General features: G+C 35.5%; 1 protein-coding gene across 9 annotated transcripts in view; it reads left to right on the top strand.

Moving 5' to 3' along the window:
- Window positions 1-14,257, top strand: part of ATP10B (ATPase phospholipid transporting 10B (putative)) — a 296,022-nt gene that overhangs the window by 70,476 nt on the left and 211,289 nt on the right. For 3 of the 9 annotated variants that reach the window (XM_074291985.1, XM_074291990.1, XM_074291983.1), the window contains exon 1: window positions 13,765-14,021. The exons of the other annotated variants lie outside the window; for them this stretch is intronic. The gene's annotated coding sequence lies outside the window, so the exon portion shown is untranslated. Of the gene's footprint in view, window positions 1-13,764; window positions 14,022-14,257 lie in introns of those variants that run through there. 9 annotated transcript variants of the gene reach the window in all.

Below are 14,257 nucleotides of genomic sequence, written 5' to 3'. Positions count from 1 at the left end.
ACAAATCTGAGCCTGTCAGTTGTTCAAAAAGCATCAGTAGTTCCCTCTTGTCCCTATCATAAAGTACAAATTGTGGTCTGTCTATCAAAGTCTTCCACTATGTAGGCTACCTTTCCAGGATGACTTTGCATGAATCTCTTTAGTACATTATATGGTCTAACCTAACTGAACTATTTGTTATTCTCTGAACACAAAATCCCATCTCTTACCTTCCCCTCACTTCTGCTTCATAAAAATCTCTGGCTTACCTTAAACATCAATCCAAATATCTTCTCTCACATGAAGCCTTTCTTCATTTTTCCTAGCCACCCCCTCCAGTGGTTGCTAGTTCCCTTCCATAGAAATAATATTCTATTTATTGTATTTATATTTTGCATTTAATCTTCTATGTTATGTTCTTTCCTTCAATGGAATTTAAACTCCTTGAGGTCAGGAATGTTTGCTTATTTTGTATTTTGTGTCTAGCATAAAATAAGCATTAGGTAAATGTGTATTGAATGAATGAATATATTCACATATATGAATGAATGAATATATAATATATATTAATATATTCATTCCTATGTATATGAATTTATTCAGGAGATGCCATAATTATGTTTATAATGCACTTTAAATCACAGCATGAGCTGAAATGGTTCTTAATGTCTATCTAGTCCAACCCCTTCCATCTTAGAAAGGAAAAAAAACTGAAGCCTACAAAGGGAATATAACTTTTTTGTAGGTCTCATAGTCAGTTAAGGATACAAAGCTCTTGAGATTCTCTTGATTCCCCATCTGGTACTTCTCCAATCTACTAAGTGCTCCAAAGAGCAGGATTTCAACTCTTCTCCACGGCATGAGCCAGTGAAAGTTCTATGACATTCCAACAGCCAGCCTGCCTCTCGAAGCATTTGTTTTTACTAAGTATAGGACAGCTAGAATACGTAAGTGGTTTAATTAGAACTGCACCAAAAGCCTGTAATTGGGCACCTGAAGCCAGTCATCTGCCAAATTTCAGACACATTCTGAAAAGTTGAAAAATAAAAGAAACACTGTCAGCATCACTTACTGAAGTGTCACTTTAAAGCTTTATCAGCAAGGCAGAAAGTGACATTCATTAAAAGTAATATTAGGGCATATTATTTGTTGGTGGGGGATAGGAAACCCCATACCATGTGACCAAGGGAAGAAATAGCTAAAATTGCTGTATCAGGACAGTATTGTGTAGAGCAGGAGATCACTACCTTTTTTATACTACAGACCCTTATCCAGAATAAACTAATTGAAGAAAATGTTAAGCTTAAGTTAGAGGTTAGCCAAGTTACTAAGCATTTATTAAGTACCTATCATGTTCTGGGCATTGTACTAAGTATTAAAGTGTGAAAATAAAGATGTCATTTTCTTCCCACCCAAGTTATGGACCCCCTGAAATTTATCACAATCCAGGTCAGGAATCACTGATCTAGAAGCAAGAGGGCTAAACTGAAGCTCAGATGACACAGAGTCTAGTCACTTCTTTGTCAGTACCTTCAAGTATCACCTGAGAAAGTTATTTCTTTTCCCTGTTTGTAAAATGAGGTAACTGGACAAGATTATCTCATTGAGCTCTAACAGTTATGAGTCTATGAATCTGAAAACAAGGGAAAAATCAGAACTAAGAGTCAGAAAATCTAGGTTCACATCCTGACCCTGACTTTCCCTAACTATAGGCATCTTCAGCCCACCATCCACCAAAGACTTTTAAGCAAGTCACTTAACCTAACTGGGGATTTAGTGTATTCGGCTATAAAAATGGAGATCATAGTACTGCCTACCCAACAGAGCTTCTTTGAATGAAGTGCTTTGTATACCTTAAAGAAATAAAAAATGTGACATATGATTATTAAAGAGGCTTTCATTTATTTCCAAAAAAGATTAATGCTTTAGAACCCTCCAATAGAAGAAGTAACAATTTTGTAGGTAAATGTTAACAAGAGGTCTTTTTAGTATTAGACTGAGCAAAAGGAGCCAAGGAGAAGGGCAGGTGGAGAGGAGAATTTATGAAATTGTTAACAAGGCAAAAGGAAGTTGACATTGATGCAGAAACTGTGAATAATTCTTTGTGCATCTGAATATGCATCATCTCCAGCCCATTTGGCCCATCTGTGGGACTGGGCTCACTGAAGCCACATGGAGAACATGAGCTGACACATCTGTAGAGGAAGGCAGGGAAATCATGTGGAAGATCATTTTGATGGTACCTTTTTCAGTCCTGAGCTTGTAGCATGCCTATTCTTAGAATTCAAGGGGATCTTGAAACTATACATCCTTGACAAGCTCCAAGACAGAATATCAACTCAGGCTGCAGCTCTCATTGAAGCATGGCATGGCAAACCTTAAAAGGGACCTAAAAGATCATCTCCCAACTCTCACAGAATCTAAGAGTTTAGAGGACATCACATCAAGTGTGACTTGACTAGGAATCTCTTCTATGACACACCCGATGAATGACTGGTCAATTTTTGCTTAAAGACCTCCAGTAAAGAGGGAACTCGTTATCACTTAAAGCAAACCATTCAACTATTTTAATGCATCCCAACAATTAATTAACAATAATTAATAACAATAACAATTTAATACTTCATAACAATTAGTTAGGAAGTTTTCCATCTCTAAAACTTTCCTTCATTTTTTCTAGTTCTGCCCTCTTGGGTAAAACAGAATAAATCTAATCTCTGTCATTTGGCAACCATTTAAATTCTTAAAAGATTCAATATAGGAAGGAAGTAGAAGGCCATCTAATCTAACCCCTTATTTTACAGAGGAGGAAACTGGGTGAAAAGATTGAAAAGGATAATAACTAAGTAACAAATAGCAAAGGTATGATTTGAATCCAAGACCTCTTAGTCTAGATGCAGTACCATAATATATTGCTACTGCTGCATCATAATATCCCCCTAAGCCCTTTCTTTTCTAGGCTAAACAGTTACATGAGCTCTGATCAGTCTTTATATGCCAAGAATTCAGGAATCTTCACTAACCTGATCACTCCTTTCCTAATGATTCCCAGTTTATCAATTTCTTACCTATAACATGGTAGAAGCAACATAATCAAAGCTGTCAAAGTACCTTTATTTTACTGAGGAGATAGAAGTGCAGAAAAAAGAAAGTTATTTACTTAAAGTAAGATAATTATTTACATAAAGTAAGAGAACTTAGTAGAAAATCCAGGTCTCTTGATTCCCAACCCATTGTTCTTTATTCTGCCCCTTTTCTGAGCTCTTTTCTAACTCAAAAAAGGCAGCTCTGGGGATACAATTCCTCTAACTCTCTGAGCAATTCCCTCCCTCCAGAATTTCATTTTTGATTGCCCAGTAAAATTATTCTTGAAGGTTCCTCAAATAAACTCAACCTGGTTTTTCCACATGGTAAGAGAGCTAGAGAAAACTTTCTACTTCTGCTCCATCTTCCAAATTCTTCTACTTTGTTTCCCCCCACATATTAATCTCTGCTTTTTGCTCAGAACAGAATTATCTATCCAAAGGTGCTAGCGTGTTTACTCCCAAGTCTATCATATTTCATCAAGTGTTGTTGTGATATTCATATGTGAGACTACAGCAGGGGGAAATGAGTTATATTGAAGAAAAAGCCTCAGCTTGCCCCTTTAATTTACAGATGAAGATAAAAATCCTTCTGTGAGATTGGGCTTTGTTCTTTTGAGGGATATATTTCCTGTGAAACAAGAGAATGATATTGAAGACTATAAGGGGCACTTCATATACATATGAATTCAGCATTCATATACATATATATATATATATATATATATATATATATATATATATATATATATATATATATATATATATATATATATATATATATATATATATATATATGAATGATGTAGGAACCATGAAAATTTGTGAGATAAGTGGTTTAATTTTGGCTTCTCACTTTGAAAATCCATCCCCTTTTACCTAGTGACTATATACTGTCTCACAACTATCCTGATACCTCTGGTATCTTATTTTAGCTTATTCATTTTCCTGATGAACAGTTCTTTGAATCTGAGAATTGGAAGAGAATTTAGGAAGTTATATTTTCCAACCTTACCCAAAGAATGAATATGCCCACCAAATGGCTTTGTAAAAATCATCAAGTCTGATGGAATTTGTGGCTTGTATCAATTTTATGAGATTAAAATGCCTTTCTACACACAGTACCATCCCCTTTGCCCACCAAATGATGCTTGGTGTTGATAATAGGTAGTACTAGATATAGAGATAATGTAGTGATAGGTGATACTAGATGTAAGATAGGAAATGGAGAATATATTGACTTAGGTTTTATATTCTGGTTTTGGAAGGAGGAATACAGACTTGTATCCCTTAACTGCTACTGATATTATCTTTGACATACCCTATAATTGAGCTACTTGTGAGCAGAGACTGGTACAAAAGATAAAGTTCTGGGCTTGGAGTCATAAAGAATTGAGTCTAAATTCAGTCTCAGAAACTTACTAGTTGTGTGACCCTGATCAAGTCATCTAACTTATGCCTCAGTTTCCTCAATTGGAGAATAAAAAAAATAATAATGAATTCATATTGCCTCACTGGCTGGCTAATGAGGAACTCTTCATGTGGAAATCCCCTCCATTGAAACAGATTGGCACTTTGTCTTAGAGAAATATCTGAGGAAGTGAGAGGTTGAGTTGCTCAAGATCACAAAGCTAGTTGGTGTCAGGGACAGAACTTCAACCCAGATTTTGCTGATTACACCTTGCTGATTCTCCATGTTTATATTATTTTTGGTAGGCACATAAGAAAGACAGTCGTTATGGCATGGGCCCATTTGTCCAAAATTCATGTGACAGCTTGAGGATGGCCAAACACAGTTTGGCATTTTCCCCATTGCCATTTCAGGTTCTTATGATAAATTAGGCTATAATTTCGTAGCAGTTCACAACAATGACAAATGTGAAAAAAAAAGTGATACATAACAATCCTGCAAAATAACTAGTAACAGTTTTCTTATTCCCATGTTAGAGATATATTTCAATTCAGTTTTAACTCCACACTTACTAAGCATTGAGACAAGTGGATGATACAGTGGATAGACTGCTTGGCTTGGAGTCAGGAGTACCTAGGTTCAAATCCTGCCTCAGATATTTACTAGCTGGGTAATCCTAGCAAGTCACTTAATCCTGTTTATCTCAGTTCCTCATCTATAAAATAAAGAAGGAAATGGCAAACTACTCCACTATCTTTGCCAAGAAAAACCCAAGTGGGGTCACAAAGAATCAGACATGACTGAAATGATTGAACAGCAAATGTTTGGTATTATCCAAGAGGCAGGAAATAAAGACCAAAATCAAAATAGTCACTGCCTTCAAGAAGCTTGCTTTTTTACCTGGGAAAATATATCCATACAGATAAGTAAATTCAGAATATTTTTTAAAGTGATTGATGGATATAACACTAACAATTTAGAAAAGTTTTTCCTCCCTAGGGAGTAGCACTTAAATTAAGTTATAGATTCTAGGAGATAGCAGTAAGGAGAGAAGGGATAACTTGTACAAAATCTGGGAGATGGGAGATAGAATAATCTACCCAAGGGACATCAAATAGGTAAGTCTGCCTAAAACACTGAGGACTGTAAAAGATGTTAAATACTAACTAGAAGTTTATATTTTGTTCTAGAAAAAAAATGTATCTTATAGGAAGCCACTAAAGCTTTTCATGTAGAGAAAAATGAGACTTCAGAAATGTTAAATATGATTTGGCTGAGGTCTTGCTGCCAAAATTCAATCATAAGTCCTTTAATCTTAAAACCCCATTTTTCCCACCAAAGTGTTCTACCTCTATTTTAAATTCCAATTTACCTTTGGTTTGATCTCATATAAGCTATTCTATTTCTGGGTCTGTTGACCTTAGTGGTGCTCATAGCTAAACTTAAGCATTATTTGCAAAACAATTTATATGCAGAATTTTTAAATACTCAAGGAAAGCCAATATATTCGACTGTTCAGTCGTTAAATTATGGCATTAGTATTTCCAGTAGAATGGAGACTGAGTTGCAGTTTGAATTTCTGATGGGAATGACCTCAATTCCCTCTCTTCCCAAGGCTCTGATTGCAGGGGTTCATAAATGTATGGGTAGAATTTGTACTATGTATTATATAGTTATACCATATATCTATAGACAGATAGATTTTCTTCCCAAATAAAGCAGTATGATATGAAGTTGATAGCAAAGTCCACATTTACCAGTGATAACCTGGCATAGAATGTCACCTTCACCCAGTTCCAACAAAGGTAGCATAGTGCTGTGTATCTGATTTGTTATCCTAGTTCTGCCAATTTTCTCATTGTTTAACCATGGACTTTTAGTGGGTCTTAGTTTCTTGCTCTATAAAATGAAGAGGTTGAACTAGATTTCTAAGGTCTTCTATATATACCATTCTGTAGTCTTGCCTGCCTACTAATACCACACTTGCTTTGCTATGTTGTAAGGGGGGAAGAATTAGTGGTTAGGTTAGAAATGGTCCAGTCAAAAATTAATCAATTCAGACACCTCAGTTAATTGAATTTGTCACATAACTTCAAAGAAAAGGTAAGGCCCAATAAGAAGTAAGGAAAGGTCAGTAGCATGGATCCCAGATTAGAGGAAGCTTTGGAAGCCAAGAAGAGTTATCAAAGACTTGATTCAATGGGCAATTGGAGATTTTTTTTTTGAGCAGCTACTAATAAGATGAAAAAGATGCTTAGAGAACATTATCCACTTACTCCCTGGGAACAATAACTTACATCCCCTGAGTATCTGGTAGAATTTATTTACTATCTCCATGTTGTATTTATAGCTAGTAAATTTAGGGTATAATCCTAGTCATAAATATGAATTGAATTTAAAATAAAAAACACAGAAGAGATAGAAAGAATTATATTTCAGAGAGTTTTTCTTTCTTTGTTTCTATCTCTAATGTTTTATTTTCCAAATCTGAAAAAAAATGTTCTTAGTTTCAGGTATTTGAGGATATTGTTGAAAATGACAGCCAGCAAACCTAAGAGACAGAGAGCTGGTCTTAGAAGGAAGATGTGTCCCACCCATGCTGCCTTTGTGACTACAGACAGGTCACATATTCTGCAAGAGTCCCAAGTAGCTCTCTGAGATGATAAATTATAAAACAGTTGCCAAGTAACATTGGTAGAGTAGATTTCTTCATTGGGAATTTTTATAACCTTGAATTCACTGATTAACAAAGTTAATAATCCATATTTATATTGCACCTTCAGGTACTTTTTATATGTTACCTCATTTTGAGCCTTACAGCAACTCTGTAAGGTTGATGCCATTATTATCTTCATTTTGCAAATAAGGAAACTGAAGTTCAGAGTGGTTAAGTAATTTGCCAAGGGTTACACAGCTAATATAGGTCTTTGAGGATGAAAGGAAGTGCAGCATCTCCATCCTGAAAGTGGAGGAGCTATATTGTTGAGGTAGTACCCTGGGATCACTCAGATGAAATGGAGCTTCACATTTCATGCAATCACAGAATTGGAAGTAGTATCAGGGGATATATAATCCAAACTGTTTCTAAGCAGGTAGTCTTTTTCTATTTCTAATGTTGTTCCTCTGGGGGATGAGAAAAGAAGCTGTGAAATCATCTGTTGCTTCTCCATCCCAACAGATGCTTACCAACAGTCTTCACCTCACTGGGGCTAGCCTGACTCTATTTGCAGACATTGCTATTCACTTAGCTGGCCAGAGGAATTCAATTCCAGTTGATAAACCTTCATTAAAGACCTTTTGTTGGCAAAGCTCTGGGACAGGCACCAAAGTAGAAACCTCTTTTGACAAAAACATGTTTCCTGGTATATCTTACTCACAGACTATTAGTTGGATGGGGTATTATCATGTATATATACACACACACACACACACACACACACAAGTACTCCCCTACACACAAACATACACACATATCCCAAGTGACCATAATATAGCATAACAAATAAAAGATTCAGAATATAGGTAGGACAAAAGGAAGTATAACATTTTGGAGATTAGAGCAGATTTAAGTTGAATTTCAAAGAAAGGGTAAGAATTTAATAAGCAAGCAAGAGGTAGGGTAATCCTGATCTTCAGAATGCAAAAAGCAAAATATGAAGGTAGGAAATGTTAGGATGACTAGCAAGTGATCTAGTTTGGCTGAAGCATAAATACACAAAGTAGGGCGGTGACAAATTATAGAGAGCTTTTTCCCAGGCTAATTCATAAATGATTAATTTGATAATAGTCTAAAGGTTTTGAGCAAAATTAATAAAAATAATATTATCATCTTGAGTTTGGACTGGATCAAAGAAAATGGGGAGCAATCAGTGAAAGGATGTGATTAGCATTGCCTACAAGAAATGAGGGAGAAAGAAAATCAAAGAAAATCCTTGTTTTGAACAAAAGGTTAGTTACCCATGACATTAAGAGAAATCATAAAAAATCAGAAGGAAGAACAGATTCTGAGAAAAGACAACCAGCTTGGTTTATAGAATATGAAGGCACCAAGGATTAATTACTATCCTTGAAGTAATACGCTATGAATTTATAAATCTTGTTTCAGATTCTTATTTAGCTGGGTGACTCTGGGCTAGATACTTAATCTTTCAGTCTCAATTTCTTCATCTATAAAATCAGAATAATAATAATACCTGCCTTCCAAGTTTATTGTAAAAATTAGCACATAAGAAACATTTTTCAAACCCTAAAATACCACAAAAATATCATCATTATTATTTCGTTTGTATGTAGAATTTGAAATATCAGTGCATACATTCAGGATAAGACATTATCAGCATTTGGACTTACACAGTTATATCTTAGAAGAGGGGCCAGGACTATAAGTAAAGACAAGGGAAGGGAGCCACCTGAATTACAGTGACAGTAATAGCCAAAACAGTGAATGAATTTGCTAAGGTTAATTACTACTGAGTTAGATGAAACAGAGAGTTAAAAAAAAAAGACAAGCAAGGAAAAAATATTAGGACACTTTGCTGATCTGAGAGAGCAATTCCATACAATAGCTGGGACAAAAAACAGCTTTCAAAGAATTGAGGAAAAATTAATAGATGGACACTTCTTTGGACAACTTTTTAAAGAGGTTGAGAAATGAAAGAAGGAGAAGAAGAAAGGAAGAGAAAAAGAGAAAGGGAGAAGAGACAAACATCATTTTTTAAATAAACACTAAAAGTTTGGGGTAGTGCCTAGTGTAGAGGAGGGCTATGAGTATAAAGATGCATTTCTATGATTACTTAGCATTCATGTAGAGTTTATTTTGAAAGAAATTCTAAATTTCTGCATTCAGTGGGAATAAAAATGTTTTTTCTCCCATTCAAATTCACAGTATCCCAGAAATCAGCTTACCAGGATGAGGACAAAAGGAGGAGAATCCATGGATTCTAAGTTAAGAAAGAATGATGGCTCTAAATATTCATTATTGGCATAACTGATAACAATTTACAAACAAATTTTTTTGTAGCTAACACATTATCCTCTTCAAACTACTTTCACATAAATTAGCAAGAACAATGGATTGGGAATTAGGAAAATGTAGTTCCAATTCCAGTTCCTTGTCTTATTAACTATAGAGCTTTGGACAAACATGTTTCTCTACACCTAAATTTCCTCTTCTATAAAAGGAGGGGATCATTACAAAGTTTAGAAGCAATGAAATGGTGGTCTTGTGACCAGTTGGGAGTCTCTTACAACAGTCTAATCAAGAAGAGCTAAACAAAGTTGATTATAAGAAAAGTAGAGAAGTAGAGCTCAGAGCAATAGCTATTCTGGAGTTAAAATTAACTTAGAAACCATTATAAAAGGGAGAGAAAGGAGACAGCTATGATGCCAAGAGATTGAGCCCACTAATGAACTCTGTGGGAAGAAGGGGAGTGAGGAGTAGCTAAACTAAATTTTAAAATTCTCATTTTAGAGGTGTCTTAGGAGTAACTATCTGTAACAGATATTTTGGGGCCCTTGAAGTTCATGAAACTACCCAGGAAGGTGTAGAAGGGATTATAATATACACCAATGAAATTAGGGTCTATATAAATGAAACCTCAGACACTTGCATTACTGAAGTAGTTTGTGTGAAGGTATAATTTCAGAATTAACAAATCTTACTTTATTTAGTTTCTCCCTACCTCAGTTTCCTCATCTGTTAAAAGGAAATAATAATATCCCATATTTTAAAAAGTCAAATGAGAAATATTTTGAAGAAGGTGAAGAATTAACAATAAAAATTGTTTATATATTATAACCAGTTGTACTAATAATGTACATTTGGAGAAGAAGTTCTTAACTTGGAGGAGGAAGTCCCTGGACTCTCCTCTTATCTGGCCCAGCCATGGTAAGCAGATTTCAGTCATTCTGCGAACAAGTGGGAGGAAAAAAAAAAAAAAAAAAAAAACATCTTTCTTTCCAATGACCTCTGCCTGAAATTTAGCATTTCCTTCAATTAATTAAAAACTTTATTCTGAGAAGGGATCCGTGACACCCAAAAAACTTAAGAATAATTAATTTTTAAGAATCCAGTAAATCAGGGATTTTGGAAAGAATATTATGAATAGAATTTTGTGGGGACATGGTCTCACATGGATGGGAATATTAAGCAGAAAAAGACAGTTTCCAGTATGTGAAAGGTTTGAAAGAAGTATTAATCCAGGATAAGCATCTGTGCAAAACATTATTTATGAAGTACAGACACGCTTCTGATGAAAGATGTGTTAAGGGATGGTGCAGACAGAAACAATAAAATGCTGATCACACGCCTATTCATTCAACTCTCCTGGCTAACAATGGCAGAGACGATATCTCCAACTTACCCAAGCATTCTTGCATTTTGCTGAAGCTTGAAAAAGGCATTTGAAAGCAGCATTTCAATTGAAAATATCTCCTGCCCAGAGAAATGATCTTTCAAGGTCAACATATTACAAAATCACAGAGTCAGAGGTAGAAGAGATCCAAGTTTAGTGCATCCCCAAGCAGGAGTACCCTGCACAACCTTGCTGACAAGTGGTCATTGGGTCTTTGATTAAAGATCTTCAGTGATGAAGAATTTGTTCCCACATGAATGATGGTCCTGATTATTAGGAAACAGGTTATGTGATTAGGAGGCAGAAGGTCAGCTTTGGAATCAGAAAAACTCTGAAAGTCAAATCCTTTCTCTGATACATGTGGTTGTGTGATCATGGTCAGTACAATATACATCTCAGTGCCTCAGGCAGCTCTCTTAAATCTATCCATTACCAACACCTGGCTGATCTGTAAGTGGTACAAGTAGTTCTCATATGTGAAAGCTATATAAACTGATAAAATTTCAAATCCAGATTTTCTCCCTGTACCTGAAAGAATTAGTCAGGTTTTCCTTAAATTGAGCCGAAATTTCTTCTCTTCATTGCTCTTATTTCTTCCCTCTGATGTCAACCAGAACATGTCTTTTGTTCTTCCATATTTTCAGACACCTAAAGATAACTATCTTGCTCCTTTAAATCATTCTTTTCTAAGCTAAAAATCCATACTTCCATCAATCTTTTATAGAAGGATCTTTTTTATAGAAGGATCCTTTTATAGAAGGATCTTCAATCTTCTTCCCAACCTGGCCATTTTATTTCAGCAGAATTAACAATCGATCCATGATAACTGTTTGTCATCTAACAATGGATAAAAAATTGTAGAGGAGACAGAAAAATTTACCTAATAAAGGCTAATAAAGGTGCTTTAAGCTTACAAAACATTTTATGCATGTTATCTCACTTGATCCTCACAACAATACTGTGGAATATACTCATTTTACAGATGGACAAACTGAGGCACTGTGTGACAAGATCACACAACTAATAAGTATGTGAGAGGTATTCCAATTCGGGTGTTCCTGATTTCAAGCCTAGCACCCTACCTGCTATGTCATCTAATTGCCTCTCAGATGGGATGTTTTGTCTACTATCCAATGTCTTATGCAATTTGACCTCTTTCTTTCTTTCTATTATAGGAAAGGGAAAATAGAGTCCCAACTCCAATTAGATGAACTTTGTATTGGGTGCTTTCTATTGAAAAGAGCTACTGAGTATAGGAGACTTGATTGTCATTCTCTCAACTCCCTCCTAAGGCCTTTTTAGAAAACAGAAACTAATTATAGAATCAGATCAACAGCCTCTTTATTGATTCAGTCAAAATAAAACTAGTAGGATGCAATTTAGCTCTTCTCCCCCATTTTCCAAGTAGATGCAAATTTTCATGCAAAATGAAGAAACAATTTAATTGAAAATTACTTTGAGAAACAGCAAGGAACCCTAGTGTAAAGAGTACAATATCATTCCTACAACTTTCTAAAACCAACGATTAAAAACAAAAGTGGATGCTTCAAAAATCACATGGGTCTTCCTTAGCCTAATGACCAGAATGATAGAGGAAAGGGAAAGAAAGAGAATAATCATTTATTGATTGCCTATGTTCCAGGAATTATGCTAAGCTCTTTACAAATATTAATTCATTTGATCCTCATAATAATCCTGGAAGGCAGGTGTCTATAATATTATGCACATTTTGCAATTGAGGAAATTGAGGCAGAATTTTAGTGACTTGCCAAGGTTTATACATTGAGGAAGTGTCTGAGGCCAGATCTGTACTAAATTCTCTGTGACTGCAGGCCCAGGGCTCTATCTACTGTATCACCTAGTTACTGAGCATAGTGTTTGTCACTAAGTACATGTTAATCATTGGTGGAGAATCACAAGAAAGAGCTCGGACTTAAGCAAGATCACCCTCTACACACACACACACACACACACACACACACACACACACACACACACACTCTCTCTCTCTCTCTCTCTCTCTCTCTCTCTCTCTCTCTCTCTCTCTCTCTCTCTCTCTTTAATTCATTCAATAGTATTTATTTTCCCAGTTACATATAAAGATAGTTTTTTGACATTGGTTTTTGCAAGATTTTGAGTTCCAAATTTTTTCTCCTTCCCTTCATTATCTCCCTAAAACAGCAAGTAATCTAATCTCTTTAAACATTTCCATATTAGTCAAGTTGTGAAGGGAAAAATCAGAATAAGAGGGAAAAAATCATATGAAAGGAAAAGCAAACAAAAAAAGGTTAAGATAATATGCTTTAATCTGCATTCTGTCTCCATAGTTCTCTTTCTGAATGCACATGATATAATACCACTCTATTTACAAGGAAAAGTAGGTAGCCATTCCTGTGCTGACCCTAAACATTTTCTCTTATGTACCTATATTTTCCCTTCCACATGCATGCCACCTCCATTTCTACTGAGTTCTTCATTGCTCACCCCATGGCATCATGAGGATGTGTTAAGTATTCATTAAAATCTAAACCTGGGTTTGGGGTGATATTTTCTCTTATATATCTCATTCAACAAATATTTATTGAGTATTTAATATGAGAAAGGAATTATGCTAGGGATTATGGCTCTTTCTAGGAGCTTATCATCAAGTATCTTCTCCCTCCGCCTTCTCCAAACAACCTAAAAGAAACTCAGAAAATGATAGATTCAGAAAAGGAATATAAAAACAAGATAGATTATTATACTGTAATCACTGATCTACTATTTAATATCTTTATAAGTATGTGATCTGCAGTGCTCCTTTGGTTCCATCCAAACACAGGAGTCATGTACCCTGACTGTTGTGTTACTCTGACCACAACTACTAAACAATACAGTTACTAGGGACTAGGGGGTGGAGTAAGACAATCCAGGGTCACTTTGGTAGTAGAGGAGGAAAAGGAAGGTTGCAAAGATCCTGTGTCCATTCCAATTCACTTCTACCCCTAAAAACCAAGAATAAAGACCAAGGACTTTTGCTTATCCTGATTCCGACTGATTCTAAGGTATCCAGGGTGCTAACTAGGTCTTCACACAGTATAAAGAAAGGTAATCTCCAAGGAGAAGAGAGGATAAAAGGAAATCTGGAATTCCCTCTGCAAAAGATGGCAATAGAGCTGTCTTGAAGGAACTTGAGGAACCTAGGAGCTGAAAAGGGTAAGCATTTTAGGCATGGAGATCAGACAGTGCAAATGTACAGTCAGGAAATAGAATATTGTGTTTGAGGAAAGTCAGTGACGCTGGGTTTTAATGCATAGAAGGGAATAAAATGTGGTACTAGAACAGTAGGAAGGAATCTATAAAGAGTTTAAATACCAAACAGAGAATTTTGCTTTTTATCCTGGAGGTAATAAAGAATCAAAGGAGTTTATGGAATAAGGAGGTGACATGAT

The sequence above is a fragment of the Sminthopsis crassicaudata genome, chromosome 2 (assembly GCF_048593235.1).
Source record: "Sminthopsis crassicaudata isolate SCR6 chromosome 2, ASM4859323v1, whole genome shotgun sequence".
NCBI lineage: Eukaryota > Metazoa > Chordata > Mammalia > Dasyuromorphia > Dasyuridae > Sminthopsis > Sminthopsis crassicaudata.
This window is presented reverse-complemented; position numbering and strand designations above follow the sequence as displayed.